Source organism: Humulus lupulus, chromosome 2 (genome assembly GCF_963169125.1).
Source record: "Humulus lupulus chromosome 2, drHumLupu1.1, whole genome shotgun sequence".
Classification (NCBI taxonomy): Eukaryota; Viridiplantae; Streptophyta; class Magnoliopsida; order Rosales; family Cannabaceae; genus Humulus; species Humulus lupulus.
This window is the reverse complement of record NC_084794.1, coordinates 279690178-279712731: the sequence shown is the minus strand read 5'-3', so window position 1 is coordinate 279712731 and position 22554 is coordinate 279690178. Positions and strand designations below refer to the sequence as shown.

At 38.6% G+C, this 22554-nt stretch overlaps 1 long non-coding RNA gene across 3 annotated transcripts; it reads right to left on the bottom strand.

Moving 5' to 3' along the window:
- Positions 1-16550: 16550 nt before the first annotated feature.
- LOC133819505 (uncharacterized) lies at positions 16551-22276 on the bottom strand. 3 transcript variants are annotated; one of them, XR_009886370.1, is made up of 5 exons: positions 21933-22276; positions 17525-17689; positions 17193-17258; positions 16996-17097; positions 16551-16899 (listed from the first exon to the last, which is right to left on the bottom strand). It is a non-coding gene; the product is annotated as an uncharacterized LOC133819505 (long non-coding RNA). The 3 variants fall into 3 exon arrangements; XR_009886368.1 differs by having other exon boundaries at positions 17220-17258; XR_009886369.1 differs by lacking the exon at positions 17193-17258.
- Between the last annotated feature and the right edge of the window lie 278 nt (positions 22277-22554).

Below are 22554 nucleotides of genomic sequence, written 5' to 3'. Positions count from 1 at the left end.
TGTAAAGGAGGGAAAAATCCTAATCCTTGAGAGAAAACTCTGGAGAATTCTTGCTAAAGAATTGTTTAGAGATAATCTTGAGATTAATAACAGAGACTCGTGGACTAGGCAGATTTAACTGCTGAACCACGTAAAAAACCGTGTTTGATTCGTTTGTTTATTTTTGGCCATTGTCTTAAATTGTTTACGTGCTCTATTCTTTTATCTGTTGACGAAAAACGGCGTCAACAGTTTGGTGCTTTCATTGAGAGCCTTAAGCATTCATCCCTGAGAGATTCATGGCTGCAAACAATCAGAACACTCCTGAAGAAAATTACCCAAGGCGTCCTGGAAAACAGCCAATGGAGAACCCGGACGCTGATGAGAGGAGTGGGTCCTCCGATTCCCGGGGGCCACCCCCATAACCAAGGGATGAGGACATGTACTATAACCCTGAACGTTATGTCCCTATTGTAGAATTGGAGAATCGGCAGCTGAAACAGTTATTGGCAGAAGCCAACAAACGTAACGAGGAGTTGACTAGGATAGCCGCAGAGGCGCAGGTGGCTCAACCCCCGCCTCCGCGCGAAGACCAAGTCCCTCCTCCAAGGGACGTGCACGTTCCTCCCCGGAGGTCCCGTGGACGTCCACGAAAAAATGCTGCCACAAGGAGGCCGGCACAACCTCCAACACCAGCAGAGCCATCCGCCCCTTCTAGGCCTCAAAGGAATACCCGGGCTCGGGTCCCGCCTAATACACCTGCGGAAGCACCTGCAGGAACTGAGAATAACCGAGCTCCTACCGAGGCTCGGACTCAGGTTCCTGGTAGTGCACCGAACGCAACTGGCCCATCTCGGGCAAATTCTGGGCCCTCTAGGCCGAAGCAAGGAAGACAACCACCGTCACCTATACGGTTCCCACCGTCTCCCATAAGATATCCTTCACCTCCCCGTAGAAACGCTCAAACTGTTCAAAATCAGGGTCAAGGGCGTACGGGGGATAGGCAAGGACACAGGGAGACTTTCCAGGAGCGGAGAGGCGCACAATCTGAGAGAAGTCAGACGTCCCGGTCTCGCACTGCGGAGACAAGGCGACATAGAAAGGATTCACCACGAAATGACCGATCAATAAGTTTCACCAGTGACGAGTCCGGAGAAATCAGGTCCGTCAGTAAACGCGACCGAGGTCGTAAAAATACTGGAAGCCGCAAGACCCATCCCGACCTACGGAATCATCTGAATCAGAGCAGGGGGAAGGGAGATCAGACGAATCCGGACCTAAGGAATCACCTAAATGGGCGTAGAGATCCCTCACGGAGACGCGAGCCTGGGATCGCGATTAATGATCGGAAATTCCAGACACTGCCTAAGGACCCAGTACAAGAAAGGATTGATCAGCTCGAAAAAGCCTTTAGGCTTTTGAAGAATGAACGAGGGAACGGTCGATATGAGGACTCTGATGAGGAGCTCGAGCCGTTTGCTCCCAATATTTCTAACACTCAGTTCCCTCAAGGGTTCCGGATTCCTCACGTCCCAGCGTTTGAAGGAAAAACCGACCCATGCAGCCACCTGAGTACATTCAACACTATCATGAGAGCTAGTAACGTGGGTTACGAGCTCAGATGCATGTTGTTTCCGACATCATTGGCCGGACCTGCCAAGAGTTGGTTCGAGAAGTACAAGAGACATTCTATAACTTCGCGGGATCAATTGTCTAGAGACTTCAAGAAGCAGTTCCGAGCTATGATGGGAGTCAGACCCAAAGCATCCACTTTGACTAACGTCCGACAACAACCGGGCGAAACACTGAAGAGCTACCTGGCAAGATTTAATCTAGAGGTCGCCCGAGCTCGTGACGTGGATCACAGTGGGCACTTGATGGCCATCCGAGCTGGTGTTTTACCCGGGAGTGCCCTTTGGGATGACATGCAAGGGAAACCGGTGAGGTCGATAACCGAGTTTAACAGACGGGCGCAGAGATTTGTCAATGTAGAGGAGGCGAGGTCAACACTCAAGGCGACCTCGCAGACCGAAACTACAACGATAAACATTAACTCCGCCTCAACCTCGGCTGACCCAGCAGCTCCACAGCCTACCTCGGAGAATCCCTCCAAGAGGAAAAAGAGCGAGGGAAATAATCCCGAGGCTGATGGAGGAAAGAAGAAAAAAGGAGAAAGGTATTTCTCCGTATATAAAGTGCACACCGAGCTCAACGAGTCTCGGGAAAACATATACCTGGCTAATGAAAACCAGGTCCCCTTCAGGCGTCCGGACCCTATGAGGAATCAAAAGTCCAAGAGGGATTCCAGCAAGTATTGTCGATTTCATAGGGACACCGGCCACACAACTGATGAGTGCCGACAGCTGAAGGACGAGATCGAAGGGTTGATCTCGAGAGGTTATTTTTGGCAGTATGTCAAAAACCAGAATACTGGACAGGCTACTGCCAGCCAGAGAGTAGCCGCGCTTCCGACAGCACAGAATAATAACTCCCGATCTCGGGATGAAGACAGGCCTCTGCCGATAGATGGAGAGGACGTAATAACCATCTTGGGAGGTCCTCATCTCGCAGGAGGGGGCAGAAATGCTCAAAAATGATATGTGAATGAGCTGAAGATAGGGGACGGGTCTCCTTATGAACCCGAACCAAGGGCACCAAAAAGCCAAAGGGTTGAGACTCAGCCTATAACCTTCACCGAGGAGGATGCCTCCCATGTCCAGTTCCCTCATCATGATCCACTCGTCATCACCCTACAGCTTGCCAACAAAAGAATGCGCCGAGTTCTCATAGACAATGGGAGCTCAGTTAACATTCTTTATAAAGCAACACTAGAAAAAATGGGACTCTCCCTTCGCGACCTGAAGGCTTGTGCAACCACATTGTACGGCTTTTCTAGAGAAGGAACCGCCTGTAAGGGGTCCATCGAACTCCCTGTGACCTTGGGAGACTATCCAGTCTCGGTGACCAAGATAATGGAGTTCGTGGTAGTAGAGTTACCATCTGCCTACAATGTATTGCTCGGGAGACCCGCCCTGGTCGGGCTGGGGGCAGTTTCATCTGTAAGGCATCTAGCCCTTAAGTTCCCAACTCCAAGTGGAGTCGGAACATTGAAGGGAGATCAATTGGCAGGAAGGGAGTGCTACAGCATTTCCTTAAGGGGAAAGAAACAAACGAGCGCGCAAGCACTCGTTGTCATACAGAATAAAGATGGGACAGTTTTAGAAATTGATGAGGAGATCGATCCGAGGATTGAGGAGAAGGTTGACCTCCAACCTTTGGAAGAGCTCGAAGAGGTTCAGCTCAAGGAAGCTGATCCCTCAAAGAAGGTGAAGGTCGGGAAACACCTCCAAGACGAATCAAAATAGCAATTAATTTGCTTTCTGAAGAAAAACCAGGATGTCTTCGCGTGGTCACACTCTGACATGGTGGGAATAAGCCCTAATGTAGCGAGCCACGCATTGAATATAGACAAGAGCTTTCCCCCGAAGCAGCAAAAGCGAAGGCAGCTGGATGAAGACAGAAAGAAAGCACTAAAGGAGGAGGTGGACAGGCTGAAAGCAAATAATTTCATAAGGGACGCTTTTTACCCGGACTGGGTGGCCAATCCAGTGTTAGTCCCGAAACCCAATGGGACGTGGAGAACGTGCATTGACTACTCAGACCTCAACAAGGCCTGCCCGAAAGACTGTTTTCCCCTGCCGAGAATTGACCAGCTCGTAGACGCCACGGCGGGGCATGGTCTGATGTCGTTCATGGATGCTTATTCTGGATATAACCAGATTCCCATGCATGCCCCCGACCAAGAGCATACGAGCTTCATCACAGATAAAGGGCTCTACTGCTACAATGTCATGCCATTCGGACTCAAGAATGCCGGAGCCACGTACCAGCGGCTCGTAAACATGATGTTCTCAGAGCAAATAGGGAACAACATGGAAGTTTATGTTGATGACATGCTTGTAAAGTCTCAACTTAACAAAAACCATGTTGATGACCTCGAAGAGTGCTTTGGCGTGCTCAAAAAGTACAACATGAAGTTGAATCCTCAGAAGTGCACTTTTGGGGTGTCTTCAGGGAAATTTCTGGGTTTCATTGTCAACTCTCGTGGAATCGAGGCTAATCCCGATAAAATAAAGGCCCTGATCGATATGCCTTCACCTCGGAAGCATAAAGATGTTCAAAGCTTGACTGGCAGGATGGCAGCTCTGGGCAGGTTCATTTCGAAGTCAACGGACCGCGGTCTCCCATTCTTCAACTTATTGAAAGGAAGTAAAATGTTCGAATGGACAGATGAGTGCGAACTAGCCTTCCAGGAGCTCAAAAGGCACTTAGCCAAACCACCCATCCTATCGAAGCCTGAGACGGGAGAAGTACTGTTCCTATACCTCTCAACAACTGAACACGCGATAAGCGCGGTGCTAGTTCGAGACGAAGAGAGAATACAGAAACCCGTCTACTACATCAGTAAAAGATTACTGGGGGCAGAGTCAAGATATCCACTGATGGAGAAGCTCGCCCTCAGCCTAATCCACTCATCTCGCAAGCTCCGCCCTTACTTTCAAGCGCATCCTATCCATGTACAAACAGATCAACCACTAAGGCAAGTCTTGTCCAAACCAGAGGCGTCTGGTCGACTCCTTAAATGGGTTGTTGAGCTCGGACAGTTCGAGATCACCTACCATCCGAGAACAACCATTAAGGCACAAGCGTTGGCGGATTTTATAGTGGAGTGCACCGGTATAGCCGACGACGAGGTAACAACCACGGCCCACGAGCTGTGGAAACTTTACGTCGACGGGTCGTCAAATGAAAATGGAGCAGGGGCAGGAGTTATTCTGATCACTCCTGCAGGGAGCAAATTTCACTCTGCTTTAAAGTTCGGCTTTAAAGCATCTAATAATGAAGCTGAGTATGAGGCTTTACTTGCGGGACTGCGAATAGCAAAGGAGCTCAAGGCCAAAGCTATACATTGTTACAACGACTCCCAGCTCGTGGTAAATCAAATCTTGGGAGAATACCAGGCTCGTGGCACAAAAATGGCAGCTTATCTGGAGAAGGCAAAATCCGCATTGGAGTTTTTCGAGTTTTATGCGATCGAACAGGTTCCCCGAGAACAAAACTCAAATGCAGATGCCTTAGCTCGGCTCGCCACTTCCGCCGAAAATGAGGAGCTGAATGTTGTACCCGTAGAACACCTGTCAGCACCCAGCATTACTGAGCCAGACAAGGAAGATGTGTGTATGATCGAGACAGAACCGACCTGGATGAGCCCGATCGTTGAATACCTCGAAAATGGAATTCTTCCAAAAGATCGAAATCAAGCTCGGAAACTAATGTATCAACTTCCTCGTTACACCATCTTGGATGGAAGGCTATACAGAAGAGGGTATTCCATGCCATTGCTCAGATGTGTGACTCCCCCCGAAGCAAAGAAGATTATTGAAGAAATTCATGAAGGGTTCTGCGGAGATCATACCGGGGGGCATAGCCTATCCAAGAAGATAATACGCCAAGGATATTTCTGGCCAACCATTAAAACGGACTCTTTCGAGTACGTGAAAAAGTGCGACAAATGCCAGAGATTCGCCACGATACCCCGAGCTCCACCGTCCGAACTGACCATGTTGACATCCCCATGGCCTTTTGCAGTGTGGGGGATCGACCTCATAGGCTCGCTCCCAACTGGCAAAGGAGGAGTAAAGTATGCTGTGGTCGCGGTTGATTACTTCACAAAATGGACGGAGGCTGAACCATTGGCGACCATAACTTCAAAGAAGATCCTAGATTTCGTGATAGAGAACATCGTGTGCCGATATGGAGTGCCAAGAAAGATTGTGTCTGACAACGGAACCCAGTTTGATTGCGACTTATTTACCAACTTTTGTAACAAGAACGGTATAATAAAGAGCTTTTCGTCAGTGGCTCACCCTCAGGCGAATGGTCAGGTCGAAGCCGTTAATAAAACTCTCAAAAGTTCTTTGAAGAAAAAGTTGGAAGAAGCAAAGGGACGATGGCCTGAGGAGTTACCTCAAGTCCTTTGGGGATATAGAACTACAGCTCGGACATCAACTGGACATACCCCATTTTCTCTAGCATACGGCTGCGAGGCAATGTTGCCCATTGAGGTCGAAATTCCAACGATTCGAACTCAGATTTACAATCAAGATTCAAACCACGCTCAGCTCGAAGAAACCCTAGACTTGATCGAAGAAAAAAGGGAAGAGGCTCAGCTAAGAAATGCTGCTTACCAGCAACGAACCACAAGATATTTCAATAAAAGGGTTCGAGATCGAAAGTTCGGAGTGGGAGATCTGATATTGAGACGCGTATTCTTAGCAACCCGAGATCAATCGGCTGGAGTACTCGGGCCGAACTGGGAAGGACCGTACCAGATAGAATCAGTCATCTGACCTGGCGTATACAAACTAGCAAGATTAGATTGGAGCCTGATACCACGAGCATGGAATGGCGAACACCTTAGACCTTATTATCAATAGTATAGGAAAAGTGTTGCCTGTAACCATGATTTTCTATCTATGTTTCTTTATTTTTGAATGACATGTCTACTTTGTTCCGCATGTAATTTTTTTTTTTTTTTTTTTGCAATCTCTCTTAAGTTAATAACCTATGGTCACACTCATAGGATATTAAGGGGGCATCATTGGCATACATACCACCAGCTTAAAAAATAAAAAGTAATAAATAAAACATGAAGTATTTGGATATAACCAAATACGCGAGCTCAGATAATTCGGACTTAACCGAGTTATCAAAAACGTACAAAGTATTTGGACATAACCAAGTACGCGATCTTAGATAGTTCGGACATAACCGAGTTATCAGAAACGTATAAAGTATTTGGACATAACCAAGTACGCGATCTTAGATAGTTCGGACGTAACCGAATCATCAAAAACATAAAGTATTTGGACATGACCAAATACGCGAGCTTAGATAGTTCGGACATAACCGAACCATCAAAAAACCTAAATATTTGGAGTTAACCAGATGTGCAAACAACAGATTTGGAACAAACCAGCCAAATTATCGATCAATGATAAATGGGAGCCTAAACCTATTGCGAAATATGTCGAAATCGAAGTTGGAATATCTTAGAAAAATAGTTTCGAACTCATAACCTCGGAGCCAAGATACTGAGGATGAGGAAAAGTGACGAAGAGATATAACCAAATCATTCATATTACATGCCATATAAGTACTTTTCAGTTCATGATTAAAGTAATGTCCGACCTTGATAAATAACGAGGCTGGAAGCGGATAATTCGAATAAACTATGCATGAATGCATCGAATTTCGAGCCTAAATCTAAACTATGTTTGTATGAATTAAATAAACATAACTCATCAATGCAAGAAAAATGCAAAATATTTCGAGCCAAGAAATGTAAAGCATATAATAGAAAAAGTTAAAGAAATTGAGTCAGCCCCGTGGGCACAAATTTAAATAGTTACAAGAATGAGGGGACGCAGCCCCGATAACTGATCTCTCCGAGATCGGATTTAAGGAAGAGGAGTATCCTTGGCCTTCTCATCATCAATATCACCAGACCCTCCAGGACGAATAGCATGACTATCCTGCTGGGCCACCTCTCGAGCAGCTGTACTTGCCAAAAGACGGGCATTCCACCGCTCAACATATGTGGCTTCGAGAGGACCCAGGAAGCTGGTGTCAAGATCGTCATTGTCGGCCCAAAGTTTGTACATGGCCTGGTCGACCGCTTTCTCCCTCTGCTCCTTAGACTCATTCAGGAGGCGGGTCTTCTCGCTCTCCATGAAATCGAAGGTGGCAGACTTCTCCTCTTCGAGCTTGGCTTTGGCCTTCTCGAGCTCAGCGTTTGACTTTTCAAGCTCCTCGAGACGGGTCTTCAATCTTTCAATTTCAGACTTCGAGTCTTTGAGCTTGTCAATCATCTTCAGCTCGAGATCCTTCGACTTTTGAGCCAGAGATAAGCTCGTTTGCACCTCGTTGGTCAGCTTGTAGTTAAGTTGCGCTGAAACAACAAGGGCCTGAAACACAAAGAATGAATCAGAATTATAATCAGAGACATAAATACTCTAAAAAGAATTGGGAAGGCTACCGCGGCGGAGAGTTCGATACTCTTCTCATAAAGAGTATTGCAGTCCGAGGCCTTGCGCACGAGGTCCCAATGGTCGGCATCAAAGCCAGAAAAGCTCTGACCCACCCGAGAAAGGACGTCCGAGCTGAGAAGCGCCCCTTCTGCCCCAGCGGCGCCATCAAGTACATATTCCTCAGTATGAGTTCGGGCCGTTGGCAGCTGAACCGTTGAGGTAGAAGGTTTCTTCGGAGGCCGAGCAACTATTAACCGGGTCTCGGTGGGAAGCTGCGAGATGGATGCAGTAGAGCCTGACCCATCGACCTGGGCAGTCGGCTCCTTGGAAGTGTCCGCAGTGATCTGGGCCGTGGGAGTCGTCTCGTGACGTTTAGACACCTTGGACTGTCGGTCGGGCCTCTTTGGTATCCTCGGGCGTTTGCTCTTCTGGGCGCCAGCTCCCCCATCACTAAAGAGCACGGCGTCGAGGTCGGGATTCATGGCACCTGCATAATGACAATGAGTTAAACAATGATAATAACTTTGGGAAAAGATGTAAACCAGTCAAAGAAAAAACCTAACTGGGACTCTTCCCCGAGCTCGAGCTTGGGGACCATGAAATTCCCCCGTCTTCAGAAGAGGCGGGGGGAGTGCCTTCCCTATAAGTTGGTGACAACCCCGAGAGGTCCCTATAGACATTGGTCCCATACTGCACCGCTATCCCATTCCACACCTCGTCCGTGGTGTACATGGTATCATATTTCCCGAGCCCACTATCAAACCTATGGACGCAGTCATCTACCCAACTCCATATGTAGAAGTGGTATCTATCCTGTGGGCACGAGACTAGTCTATTGGGCCTGTGTTTTAACAGAGTGGGGGACCACATTCGCGAAGTAGGAAGGGTTTTACCTCCTCCAGAGTCCGAGCTCGAGGCTTCGTCATTGGCCTCATTTCCCGACCGCGGACTTCTCAAGCGAATTGGGAGAGATGCTTTCCTTTCTCTCCTCGGAGGAAGGATGCCTGTGGGCAGAGGCACTTCCTCCTAGCGTTCATATTTTTTACTGGACCAGTCAGAGGTTGACTGGCCCTGTCCCAACAACCCACAAGCTCGCAGCTTGTCCTCATGTAGCAGAAATGAGAGAGACCTCCTGCCGTAAGGGAGTCCGAGCAGGCTCTCTCTGTGCTCCTTCATTGTCTCGTCAGGGGTGGGACGCTGAAAGTTAGCTGAAAGGCGAGATACACTTCAACTAAACATGGATTCAAGGGCTAAAAATTCGAGCTCAAAAATAGAAAGTAACGAGAATACTTACGAATCCGCCTAAACGAACGATGTCGAGACGGGAACAGACCGTCTGTCCAGAAAAAAGCCTTCTTGAAGTCAGGGGGGTGGTTCGGAAGGTCTTCAAAGATCTTTGTCTCTTTGGGGTAGCTCGAAAGATAGTAGAAACCATCTCCTCCCCGAGCTCGGGAGGGATTACTCTTCAAACAAAAGAGATATAAAATCTCTTGGGGTGAAGGTCCTATCCACCCCAGCTCGTGGAATAAGGACCTCAGGGCAGACAGCACCCTGTATGAGTTGGTGTTGAGTTGGAATGGAGCCAACCCAACGAAATCGATGAAGTCTCTGAAAAAGGACTTCAGGGGCAGCAAAGCTCCTGCCCTTATATGTTCCTGGCTCCAGGCCGCGTATTTCACACTAGAATCGCGGCCCCCAGGAGCGAAACAGCTCCGTTCATGCCTTGTCGGAGCTCGACACTTCAGTGTGTCCAACGAGCTGAGGCCATGGATGGCCAGGATGTCAGTTATCTGGTCGGAGGTGGTAACCGAGCTCTGGCAGAATTCGGCTTCAAACATCTCCCTCCTAGGCTGCGAAGACGAAGGCTCCGCCATTAAGGAAAACTGAAGTTCCCCTGGGTGGTATGCTACCGTGACTTTTAATGCGGGGTCGAGGGGAACTAGCCTAGGTCCGGGGTTAGGCTCCGGATAGATGGCTTCCCGAAGAACCCTTCTCTTCTTTTCGATGACATCGTCTATCTGGCGACGATAGTGGGCTCGAATGTCTTCTTGCTCGCGTGCGATCTCGTATTCTTTAATCCGACGCTGGTTCCGGGCAAAGATCGATTCCGGGCTCGGAGATTTGGGCTCGTAAGGAATTGCTCGTAATGACCCCCACCATCTTTCCGGATTCTGTGACATCTAACGAGAAAGAAAAAATGGTGAGGGCCATGCATGCAAGAATCACGAGCTCGATGGATGAGCTCGGAGATCTAAGGACAAGAAACTAAGTATTTAGACCCTTACTAAAGAGTCAGAGCGTGTGTTCCACAGGAAAGGAAAAGGAGCGTGGATGATTTTTTTTTAAAGTCCCGAAATTCAAGGGAAAGGAGAGTGGCGGTTAGCCAGGAAAAGCATTTTTGGGTTTCGTGTATTTGTCAAAACCCATGTTTTTATCCGAAAGCTTAATGTACAAGAAACGCTACCTAAGAATTTCAAAACCCAGAAAATGGGAACCACATTCAAACGTCGAAACTGGGTATAAACCAGAGACGAACATCCAGAGTGGAAGTCCAGAAAGCCTAAAAACCTATCGGTTCAAAACCTCCTATCGCATCATGCTAAGAACATATACTAACATACACAACAAACACAGTATAAAAAGAACAACAAAAATGGCGTACTTACACAGTGATGGTGATTGCAGCGAAATCGTCGATTGGAGAAGAGGTTGCAAGAAAGAACTCACTGACTCGTACAAACCAGGATTCTTTTGTTTTTTCGGCCTAGAAAACATGCAATGAGGATAAACTGTGGAAAGAAGTTTAGGGGGGGTGTTTTTCTTTTTTCTGGCTTGTGATGAACAAACGTGAAGAAGACGAAGAGGGAGTCTTGTATATATAGGTGGGAAAACTAAACTAATCAGCAGCGTTGATTAAATTCCTCAACAGATCGAATGGATGGGAATCGGTGACATGATGGCGCCGAAAAGTTGTCAGACGAACGATCGTGGGCGTGTTCCCAAGGTACTCAAGTACCTAAAGTGAGCAATACCCATCTGGCACGTGTCCATTTTCAAGAGTGTGACGGTATGGTTCCCGAAAAGGGTAGTTCAAAAGTTTCCTTCTCTTAGGATTCGAACAAATACTTTTGAGGGGGCAAAATGTTATACCCAGATTTCGAGCCATAGTAAATATGACCTCGAAAGCTGAGTTCGCAACAAATGGTCTTGTGAGGATTAGTGATCTAGGGTTGTAAGTCGAGCCTGCAAAGTATGATGTATGATTTCGAATGCGGTGATCTCGAAATGACCTCGATCTCGAAAGGTAGCTCCGAAAACACCTTCGTCTTCAGGAACTTCGGAGCATGGTTCTTGAGCTCGATATCCCATCTCGAAAGAAACGTTAGCTCGGGAGATGTCAGTGGCTCGCACAATGACATGAGACCAGAAATGCTGGAGACTTGAAGATACGCCATAACCACCTTGAGTATCCACAAGTGTAATAACTATGAGATGTAGTCCTCATTAGTTGATGTAAATCCCCAAGAATTGTGGGATATTATTTAATACCCCCCTGATCTTTGGGGGACGTTTCCTTTAATATCTGATTATTGGCATTTAAAGCCATTTATTTGTATTCACAAAAGAGTAACTACCCAAAAATATGTGGGATAGTATTCTACATCCTTCTCTATAAATAGAGAAGGCATGCACCATTGTAAAGGAGGGAAAAATCCTAATCCTTGAGAGAAAACTCTGGAGAATTCTTGCTAAAGAATTGTTTAGAGATAATCTTGAGAATAATAACAGAGACTCGTGGACTAGGCAGATTTAACTGCTGAACCACGTAAAAAACCGTGTTTGATTCGTTTGTTTATTTTTGGCCATTGTCTTAAATTGTTTACGTGCTCTATTCTTTTATCTGTTGACGAAAAACGGCGTCAACATTATTGTTTATAAGTTTTTATTTGTGACTAAAAAATAACATTAGTGATAAAAAAATTTGTAGTATAAATAATGTATTTTTTCATTTGATATAACTTCTAATGACTCATTATATTTTATAAAATGAGAACACAATATAGTCGCTATCCACATGAAGAACCGAGCTGCATGTGCCGTCCCACTAATTTGTTCTATGATCGAAGCAGTGAACTAATATTCATTTTCTGTCGAATACTAACTGAGAAAGCAGATTAGAATAGGATTTATGTAGATAACGATGGTTAATAAAGTATAACATGCCCACATGCATGTATTAAAAAAACAAACAAACATGAAGAACATTAAAAAAAAGAGTAATGCATCCAAATAATATAATATCACTCGATCGATACCTATCATGTAGATATTATTGGGTGCTATCTTGAGAGATATTTGCAAAATTTATGAAACATATTTGCAAATTGATATTTCACAAATAAGTCATATATTATATATTTTGCATATGTTGTTAGTTTTTTAATGTATCAAGATTAGTACGTATGATTATAATTGATTCTTTTTCCTATATAATCAAGTCCTTAAATTTATAAACTAATAAATTAACTTTTGGTACTGTTAAATTTGTAATAAATTTTTGATAATTTTGTTCATTTGAATTTATCATAAATTCATAATATCATTATTGATCAATTAACATAAATATTTCCTCAAAAAGTATTCTGATCGTTAAAATTTTAAAATTAAAGTTAGTTAATTGCTAATTAAATTAAAATCAATAACTTAATTGCAAAATAATTTAAAACTCATTATTTTGATAATCGACTGAAATTTCGAAGGAATCATTCTAATAACCCTCTTAATCAATAATATGAACATGATGATATACAAGTCCATCCACCAAAATTAAGTAGCGTTATGTATACTTAAGTACATTTTCAAAGTGCACAAGTTGAGTGGAGTATTGGAAAGGAGGGAATCGTACGTAATTCCATTGAAGAAGAGAATCAAAACACAAAAAAGTTGAATGTGACTTGTGTAGCTATATATAATGCATGAGAGGTTTGGTCCCAAAAACCCTCATACCTAATACACATCATAACTAGATAGTACTAGTAGTTGTGCTCTATTATTAATTACTGAATATGGGAAATAGCCATGGTGGTGAGCGCTATCCTCCTCCACCTCCTCAACAACCAAATATCGTCATAGACTACTCATCTCAACCGAAAAGAAAGCCGCCGGTCATAGATTGCAACCAGGCGGCGGAGCGCTACGGCGGCTATGTGGTTGCTGAACACTGCGGCGCTGATAGGAACGGCCGGAAGAAACAAGCTGCTCCTGCTCCTGCTCCTGCTGCTCAAGGTTGGGTACCTTACTATACCAAGTAATAAGGCTATGCTATTAATTGGCTAGCTATTATATCTATGTAGTAGAGAACATCAAACTCAATTACTCTTATCTATATTTTAATCAATAATACATATACATGTATCATCAGTTAATGGATGTTCTAGCTTTTCTCTATTCGATCTCACTCTATAATTATATATATATATATATATCTTGTATTTTTCAAACCTACAAGTCTTCACTAAGATTTCTAATTCCATGAATCGTGCAGCACCACATTAAAGTTCCTCTAAACTGGAATAGAGTTGGAAATATAGTTATATATATTTACATATGTACTAAAATTACAGGAGACCTTCTCATCCAATAATTAGACAATATTACATGGTAAGTTAAAAATTATAAGCAATTAGAAATTATTATTGTGACTTGGTAAATGATTTATAAAATTACTGAAATTATGAATCAATTTTATTACTACGTATACATGACTTGCTATAGCTCGCAGAAATTTCCATTACTGATATAAGATTAGTTAATTAATTCGATGTGTTCTGTATTGTTTTTGCATCCTAATTTTGTCTTCAAATTCTACTTATTAGATGGCATAATCAATTTTCTTTTACCGTATTTCTTAATTACAACTTCTGCTGGTGTCGCAAATTTTATACTTTTATTTTTCATCAATGATAAAATAAATAATAATCTATGAATTTGATTTCACCCTACATGCACTTTTGATTTTGCTATGATGAATTTATTTTGACCCTTCACTCTTATTTTTTTAATGATTCAATTTCACTTCAATAATCATATTTTACCCCCAAATTAAATAGTCGTGTCATTAAGTACTTATTATGGCTAAGCAAAATTGGACAAGAACTTAACTTCATTTCTATATATGAGAATATACCATTTTAGTAAACCAACTAAGTCTTGAAACCAATATATAGTGTCATAATATTATTCTGGCCAGTACTTTTGTATGTGATGAATATATATATTTTTAAAAAAAATTTTATAGATATATTTTAAATTTTGTAATTTAAATTATTTTTAGATTTTAAACATATCTATATAACTGTTTTTAACTCAAATTAGTAAAAGTGTACAATTTTAAACTAATTTACAATATATTAAAATAGTATTAATTAAACAAAAGAAATACTCAATTGATTTCTTGGTTAAACAATGAGATACTATAAAATGATATGTTTCGTTTATAAATTACTATTTCTACATGCATGTTTTTTTCTTTAAAAAATTAAACAAATGTAGTCTTTACCAGCTTAGAGAGTTTCGGGAAAGCTAAAGAATATTAAATGGATGTTTTACTATTATTATTATGTTGGGTGTAAATGAAAATTTGTAAAGTTTTTATTTTTTCATATGTAATTTTGTGAAAGTTAATTTGTATTGAATATATAACATGATTAAAATTGATGAGGAAAAAAAAACAACGAGAAGATCCAGTGGGAAAAAAAATCGACCTCTAATGCATGGCCTTGCAAATAAACAAGTTTTATCTTCACATAACAGTATTATCAAAATCATAATATAAAGATCGATTTGGAAATTCTCATGTCTTTGACTGATGTTACCTAGTCACTCTATAGATCAATGGTTGCAATGGCATAATATCATTTTTCAATTGATATTTCTAATGACGGTTAGTGTTATAAGGGTAAAAAAGATTATGATTTTTGTTACGTAAGTGTTATTTATTTGAAGAAAATAAAATTGAGGGTGAAATAATAAATTTTTCCATTTAAGTGATACCAACAAATTAAGCTCAAAATTAGGGTAGAATCACAATAATGAAATATATATGCATAAGCTGCAACTCTATATTTTTTTTTTAACATGACAATGTATAATGTAGATATAGAAGACCTCCCACAAATTTTCAAGAAATTCCGAATAATTTAAGATATTAAAATCAAAATTGTTGCCCGCATACTTGTTTCAATATTTATACGCGTGTGCAATAAACTATTTAAATCTTGATCTATCAAGATTCAAATAGATTATTGCATGCGCATATAACTTATTGAAAGCCAAATTTGGCTTCCTAAATTATTCGAGATTTTCTAAATATTTGTGAAAGGTCTTCTGTAACTACAATATACATCGTCATATAAAAAAGGACTTCTTGGCAAAATGGCTTATTTTTTTAAGTCATTTTGCACTCTAGTCTAGTTTTAATAATTCTTTGCAAAATGACCTCTCATAATTTAGACAGGTAGTCGAAAATTTAGACAGGTGGTCGAAAAATTTAGACAGGTGGTCGAAAATTTTGACAGCTGGTCGAAAAATTTAGACAACTGGTCGAAATTTTTTGACAACTAGTCGAATTTTAGACAGATGCCATTTTGCAAAAAATTATCAAATGTAGGCCAGAGTGCAAAATCACTTAAAAAAATAGGCTATTTTCACCAATTTCCCTATAAAAAAATAGAGTATAACTTATTCATATATCAAAAATACTAAAAATGTCTATCAGTGATTAAAAACAATCACTACTCAATTTTTTCCATATATATATACATATTTATATCATGTCATTGTATAACTGCCAGCACCAAAAATAATTGATGAGACGCTTATGTTTAATACTTAGTAGTTGGCTAATTGGACTTTTATTAAAATCCATTTTTAAGCTTTTTGAAGTTCTGAAACACTTATAATACTAGTTGAGTTAATATATTTTAACTTTTAGATTTAAAAATTTCTTTAAAAATTTTTACTCCCACCAACAATATTTTTCAAAAGAACATATTAAGAAGCTGAAAGCTAAAATACACTACTACAAAAACGGGATTTCCCGATAGTTTTTAATTGTCGCTATTGAGCAACGACGACAATCGACTAACTGTCGCATTTGCCTATGCCGGCATAGAGTAGCTACGCCGACAGTTATTAAGTGTCGCCGTTGCTGGCTACGCCGACAGTTATTAGGTGTCGTCGTTGCTGGCTACGCCGACAGTTATTAAGTGTCGTCGTTGTTGGCAATGCCGACAGTTATTAGGTGTCGCCGTTGCTGGCAGCGCCGACAGTTAATAAGTGTCGTGATTGGCTGTCTATGGTAACAGTTTTTAACTGTTGCAAAATTTCCACACCAGATGACATTGCAAATATGCTATCAATGCCCCTTGTTTCAAAATCAACGTAACAATTGCAGTAAAAGAATGTACATAAAAAAATAAATTAACATTGGTAACATTAACTTTATATTTGATTAATTCGAACACTTTCTAAATAAAAGAAATACATAATTCCAAAAAAATTGGTCATAAAATGAATATTTAGCACATAGCACAGTATGCACCTCAAAAAACTAAATTAACTACTTATAATTTGTTAGATTAATTCTTTATTTGATTAATTCTAACAATTTCTAATAAAAGAAATACAAATTTCAAAAAATGACTAAATCCCCTCACATAGGTACTTAGCATGTATGCCATCATTTAGCGAGTTGCGGTAGAATATATTTTGCTCACTCTTCTTGAACTTCATTAAGTTCAGCGTCAGTATATGGTAAATTTGAATTGAACTGCAAATAATTTAAATTATAAGTTACATGTCAAATATATATGAAATTAAAATATAACTTTATTCAAGTTAAAAAGTAAACATATTTAATTATTACATTATTCGATAGATATGCTCTGGTTCTTTATTGTGAAATGAGATCCCTAGCATACTTCATGCAGTAGCTACCGCACTTTGTGGTTTTTGGTTGTTGTTGGCACTGTTAACATAGACAAATGTAAAAGTATATTACATATACTTATTAGTATACTTATAATTTAAATTTTATGTTTTATAAAGGTGAATGTTATTTACTTTTGGATTATAATACTTTAGACTTACAACTCTTTTCCTTTTTCCGTATCATATAGCGTGAAAGCACTATACATAATAAAAGTGTTTTAATTAGCAAACAAGTACTATTAAAAAGATAATATACTTTAAGGAATGAAACTTATATAAACTTATAGCCTAACTATATTTTTAATCTCAATGCATAATTGAAGGTTAATGGGATCAAAAAACGCCACTGAATGCGAGTGAGGTTGAAATAGCAATAACATCCAATGTTCACTAGAAAACAAACAATCAAATATTTAGAAGATGACTATATGAACTTAACATTTCAAAACTCAATATAAACTTACTTGTTATTCCAGGGACAAATAAGAAACTGCTTCTCGCCCATTTGAATGAATCGATCTTTAAGTGCTTGGACACACTTATTCTCATGACCTACACTAACTTCACATGGATGCTGAAATGCGTACAAATGATCCAACTCATTGGTATGTAATATATCATCCAACAACCTAAATATTAATCATATTTAATTATAAAAGACACGCATATAATTTAAACTTTAAATTATAAAAGACATGAATATATACCTCAAATACAATATTTTTCTTAGATGGAGATTCTCTACTAAATGTGATTTTTTCTCCATACATAAACCACATTTTATAACTTTTATCTATTCCATACTTAAATAAGTGACCCTTTATCTCAATAATTTTCATTCTTTGAACATTACCACACTTAATACAAGGGCAACAAAGGTTATTATGATCTTTATTAGCATGTCTTGCGCAAAACTCCAAGAAATGCTCAACTACATCCTTATATTTCACTGATAATTTATCCACTGGCATCCATTCTTTATCGATTGCCATTATTTTGTCTAAAAATGTACACACAAAAAAATCTATTTTCAGAATTATGTTCAATTAAATAATCTAAAAAAAATTCAAAATATAAAAAACTTATTTTCTTCCAACAAAGAGATTAAGAAGTTCAGCAATGAAAAATTTGAAAAGAAGAGCCACCATTAGTAAAATTTATGAATAATGCTGACTTATTTATCAGCAAGGGCAAATTTACTTTGCTACACAATATGTTGATAGTTGCAAACTGTATTATTCCAATTATAAACGGATTAGTTATAGAATTTGCACTTTAATCAAAAGTTTCTATGCACATTTAATGTATATATTATATAATTTCTGTATTATTCTTGAGCACATTTAATGTATATATATAGCTCATTTCAATATCAGGGTTGGGGTTGATTGGTCTAAGAAAAACACACAAAAAAATTAAAAATTATATAATGATGATAATAAAAAACAACTCGGTGGGGTTTGAGGGGTATGCCAGCGAGGTTGTCTTGCTGTACAAAGATTCTATTTCAGCTCAACTTGAGACAAATTGAGATTATTCCATATCTGATTGACTTGTAATATATATGATCCATTGTTTTAAGTGGCTGATGATGGTTTTTCAAATCTGTATGAGCCATGAACACACGTGCGGGTTAGAGAGAGCTATATGGGCAATAAGGCAGGTCTGTTTTTGATTTGTTTTCCGGAAAGGAAGACAATAAATTATAGTGTTTTTATTATTGTTTCATTTTGTGGGTTTGATATAAGTTGTTAAGTATGAATGTCATTGTATAGGTTTCAGGGAGCAGAGTTGATTTAAATATAGGTTTTTGGAATGAGAATATCCTTGTTTGCAGGGAATTATATAATTCTTGGTCACGTTGAATGGTTGGTTGTGCTGTGTGTTACCTACAACTCTAGCCACCTCTGTTTTCAAATCCTATAATTTCATGATTCATCTTCACATGGTTTACTAGCTGGTATGCATAGGTAAGAAATATTATATGAGGAATGTGATGACTTATGATAGTGAGTCATCCTTATTTTTATGTGATTTTTAGGCCTGTAATCTCTGTTACATGCATAATTTAGAAACTATGATTTGAGATTCCAACTCAAAACTAACTAACAGTAATTTTTGTAATTCAAAGTCTTATGATTATATAAAAAGTTTCATTTCTTTTTGATGTGGGACCGTTTTATATGCTCTCTTAAAAAAGTGACTATTTTCAAGAGTTAATCTTAAACCTGATTTTTAAAGAATTGTTATTATTTTATACTAGATGCTTGTTAGAGTTATTGAGTTTTAATATTATATTTTGTGTAGAAGATATAATACATAATGAATAGAAAAATTAAGAAGAAGCTTATTTATGTGAAAACTTTGATGAAAGCAAAACTTTTCATTCAACCTCGCTGGCAACAGCTCAAGAAATTGCAAAATTGAAGGATATTTTGCATGCAATGCAATTACAAGTAGAACAAGCAAACTCCTTGGTTATTAAAGAGCGTGAGGCAGCTAAAAAAGTTAGTGAAGAAGCACCTCCTGTCATTAAGTTGTGAATTTACAACCTTAGAGTTTGAACTATTTGAGCTCTATTTGAATATAAATGAAAGTGATGCGTTAATCTTTCATAATCTAAATCATTCATACTATTTTTTATGATTTAAAACGGACAGCACTTCCTCTATATTTGTAACCTAACCATCTGTCAATAGCAATTCAAATATTTCAATCAATTCAAACAACAAACAATTTTTCTTTCTTATATCTCCCCCAGCACGCAATTATATATATATATATCACAGAACCTACTTCACTAAGACATACAAGTTCTCAACCTTCCATTATCACCGCAGCATACAATTATAATCCCAAAACCTACTTCCCTATGGATGAATATTTAAGATATTCAAACTCTTCTAACATACACTTGTATAATTTTAAAAAGAATAAAAAAATATACCTCTAATATATTTAAACAATTAGAATCCAAATTAATTTAACCATTAAAACATACCTGAAATTATCTATTTAAACTTTCGATTGCTTTCTGAAGCAAAAATATGAGATCAAGAATCTTATCTCAAAGAGCCTTTCAAAAACATGAAATAAAATAAATAAAAAAGTAATAAGTTTATGCTTAAATCTCTGTCAAGATTTACTTTCTAAAATAATAATACTAAGCTACCAAACTAAGTGAGATGATATATTTATATAATAGCTACAAAATAATAATAATGATAATAATATATATATATTTAAGAGCCAAAGTAATGTTGCTCGTAATTGTTCAAAAGTAATGTATTATATCCCTAGATACTTACCTTCAATTGTTCTATATTAGCCTCTTATTTCAATAGTCATTATTGTACTAATTGAACTTCTTCCGACTAATATGAACTAAATTCAAAATTCCTTAAAAATAAATAAACAATTGAAGTGAAGGTTTTTAAGTTTTTGAATTTCAACTTACTACTAGCTTTCTGACATTTTTTTTAGAGTTGACTTGTAGCTTTCATTTTGAGCTAGACATGCATTGAATGGTATTAGTGATTTCAGACTTGAGATTTAGCTTATATATGACACTGATTGCTGGTTAGTATTAAGGATAAAACTTAAGTGGTATCTAAGTATTTTTCTTGATCCAAAGTATTAAAGATAAAACTTAAGTGGTATCTACGTATTTTCCTTGATCCAAAGAAACAGCCAATTAAAATATGCTAGAGTTCAAAACTACAATAAAAGAATTTTTGATACGCAACTGATACAAATCTATGGACATAAATTCAGACAGGGTATATATTTATATATATATATATGTATATATAGTATTGTGTGTGTTATTTGTTTGAAATGATATATGTATATATATATATATATCACATGAGGTTCTCAGAATAACTGTACAAGCATTATTAATTTCTTGCTTATTACTTTCTATGCTTTTATAAATGTCACTTTTCATTAGGGATATTAGTAATCAAATTTTTCTGCTCAATTTTCAACATATATGACTTATTTGATTGAAAATTAATAATATGAAAACATTATTATTATTATTTTTCTTTCTCTTAGGTCATGTCCGGTGGGACTGACCATGCTCAGTGTATCCCAAATGGTAGCATTTTCACAAAAGTTGTCAACTCCATTTTATTTTATGTACTTTTTTTTAAATATTTTTTTTCTTGTGATTAATTTTTATTTTGATTTGGAAGGTGGGAGATTAATTGTGTGGTATGGTTTGTTGTATATACTCAGCACTATCTTATCTAAATCTCAATTATTTGACAATACCCTTCTTCTACAATCTGTCCCAACAGATATGTTTCGTCTATTTTCTGCTATAATCTTACTTTGGGCTACTTGTTTTGAGTTATAAGCTAAATTGAACAGGTTTATCAAATGATTAAAGATTAGCATTATTATTGATTAATTAAGTTGCAAAATAAAAAAAGGGACTAAGAGAGCGATTGATAAAAACACACACATATATATATATATATATATTTATATGTTATTCGGGTGGTTTTTTTTTATTTATTTTATATTTGATGTGAAAAAGTTTTGGATCTTGGTTCCAAATAAGTTACACAGCCCATGAAATCTAAAAGGCCGAAAACTAATGGTAAAAGACAAGTTTCTGATTATTGTCTCAGAACTACATATATAATAATTCTAAGGTTCACGAGAGAGAGTTTTATGTTGTGAGACTTTCTTCCTCTTGCTCTTGGGACCCTTTCTTCACCAAGATAAACTTTACAAAAGTAATTCCATTTTTATTTAATTTAATTTTTCGATAAAAATAATTCCTTATGTTTGGAAAATGACAATGAACACACTTAAAACATATTTCAGCAAAACATAAACACATAAATCTCAGGTGGCTACCTTGCGGCTGTTTGAAGATGAGGAGACCGTCGACGGCGTCGCAGGTGGCTGGCTGGTGGACTTCGGCCGTCGCAGGTGGCTTGTGGTTTGGCGTCGACGGCGTCGTAGGTGGGCTGGCTGGTGGAGGCTGACCGTTTCGGCTGGGAGTGGAGGCTGACTGTTTCGGTTGGTAGAAAGAAAGAAGAAAGGGGAAAAGAAAGAAAGAAGGAAGAGGGAAAAGGAGAGGTGTGGGGGGGGAAAAAAATTTTGCTGAAATTTTTTTAATGGGAAATGAATGTTTCGGCTGGAAGAAAGAAAGAAGAGGGAAAAGAAAGAAAGAAAGGAAGAGGGAAAAAGAGAGGTGTGGGGGGGGGAAAATTTTATTTGCGCGGACAGTTCTAAGCTGTCGTTATTGTCTCCAATAGCCACAGTTTATGGGTGTCGGCATTGCCCATTTAAAAAATTTCACTTTCCCAATAGCGACACATTTTAATTGTCGGCATTGCTCCAATACGTTTTTATAAAAAATTATTTAAACATATATATTAATAAAAAAATCATAAATAATAAATTTATATATTAAATTTTTTTACAATATTTTTCTAATATTAATAAAATAACTCTTTTTTAACTAATACAAATT